Genomic DNA, 2,005 nt, shown 5'->3' with positions numbered 1-2,005 from the left:
TACATATAGCCTTATTTGTTATTTATTTGTCTGGCTTTGGTTTCATTTATTGGTTAGGCTGTACATGTAGTTAAGCACTTTAAACCTGCAACATGTCTGAATCTGACCAGGTAACCAAACTGAGCACTTAATCCACCACACAGGCACAGAATGGACATTTACAGATTCTTCAGTCTTTTAAAACAGAACACAGTGTAAAAACTGTATCTCTCTGAATCCAAACACTCTCATAATATTTGTCCCCCATCGCCTGGTGGAGGGACAGAGAAATGCAGTCCATCCAAAACATTGTACTCCCAATAGCTTTTCATAGATTTGAGATGGGTTTACCAAATTTGCTGCAGGAATGCATCCCTTGAAGGTCTGGATCAAGCTCCATGATGAGTGACCTTGACCAAATACTGAAGGTCACAGAGCCAAACATAGCATCTCTGAAACACTGTACTCCCTATAATTTTTGATAGATTTGAGACAAGTTTACCAAATTTCCAGCAGAGATGCATTCTTTGAAGGTCTAGGTCAAGTTCCATGAAGAGTGACCTTAACCAAATAGTGTAGGTCACCGAGCCAAAACTAGTGTCTCAAAAACATTGTACTCCCTATAACATTTGACAGATTTGAGAAAGGTTTACCAAATTTGCAGCAGGGATATATCACTTGAAGATCTAGGTTCCATGATGAGTGACCTTGGCCAAATACTGAAGGTCACAGAGCCAAAACTAGTGTCTGTGTATGATGAAGACTGTACTCTCAATAACTTTCCAAGGATTTCAGACAGGTTCATCAGATATGCAGCAAGCATACATTCCTTTAAGGTGTAGGCCGACGGCAACAGGGCCTTCAGGCCAATATCACACTTTGCTTCACAGATTTTTTTGCTCTTGCTTCCTAAATTTTATTTGTTATCATTCTGAACCTTCAAAACTATGAAACTATGAAAATAAAATGTTTCAATTGGCAGTAACTGAGAAAAAAAATGTTATTTTCCATAATCTATGTACTTTGTGCCTGATGACATCACAAAGCTTGTCTGAACTGCTGCAGTATGTCACCCTCTAGGTGTTGATAGTGAGTTTGGACACGTGTCACTAACTGTATTTGTTTCTGTCTCGTTATGGTTGTTACTTAGACCAGCACACAGAGGTCACAGGGTCACTCTGTTTGTTTCCTAACTGTCTGAAGGCGTTACCTCAACGACGAGTTGATTTTGTGGAGATGAACCCTTTCAATCAGAATGAGTCAATTAAACATCTCTCAAAGCTTTTTTCCTAAAAAAAAAAAAGAAAATGTGTGAAGTAATTAAAACATACTGCATAGCTAATATTTATAATTAAATGAAAGTTGTGATTACTTTTCAACTTTAATATGACAGAATTTTGGTGATTTTTTTTTTTTTTTAAATCAAGCGATTATTGGAAGCTGTCTTTGTGTTGTCATGTACAAGGCAATATACCTACAAAGAAATGTTTTATTTTATTTGTTTTGAAAATTAGGTTTGCATATTCATTATTTAATGTTATAAAGAAAAAAAATCTGTTGACCCACTGACGAAGAAACAGACAAAACATTTCATTGCTGTAAAACTTTTACTGGTCAGAACTTCTTGCACAGCGCTGTATAGCTTTAACATTCATGTCTTATGACATCATAAAGGCCTGATGCCCATCAATGCTCAGCCATTGTTTCCCATCATGGACATATATTCTCTCTGACCCCCTCTAGTGGTCACTGCCACTGAGTCATAGACAGATACAGCTGTCCAAACTCAGTACTGCCTCCTATAGGACAGTCCACTGCAGAGCTCAGACTTTTCTTGTGATGTCATAAAGCACAATGCATTTTTTTTATGATTACACATTTATCAGGCCCTTTGAAAATTGTTTTATAGCCACAATCTTGGGGGCAGTTGTCCCGCACAAGCCCTGACTGTCTGCATTCTAACAGTATCTCCCAAAGGCCTCAGAAAAAAAATCAAAAGAGTTGAAGGTGCGAGGTGCTCTACGTG

The sequence above is a fragment of the Thalassophryne amazonica genome, chromosome 2 (genome assembly GCF_902500255.1).
Source record: "Thalassophryne amazonica chromosome 2, fThaAma1.1, whole genome shotgun sequence".
Lineage (NCBI taxonomy): Eukaryota > Metazoa > Chordata > Actinopteri > Batrachoidiformes > Batrachoididae > Thalassophryne > Thalassophryne amazonica.
This window is presented reverse-complemented; position numbering follows the sequence as displayed.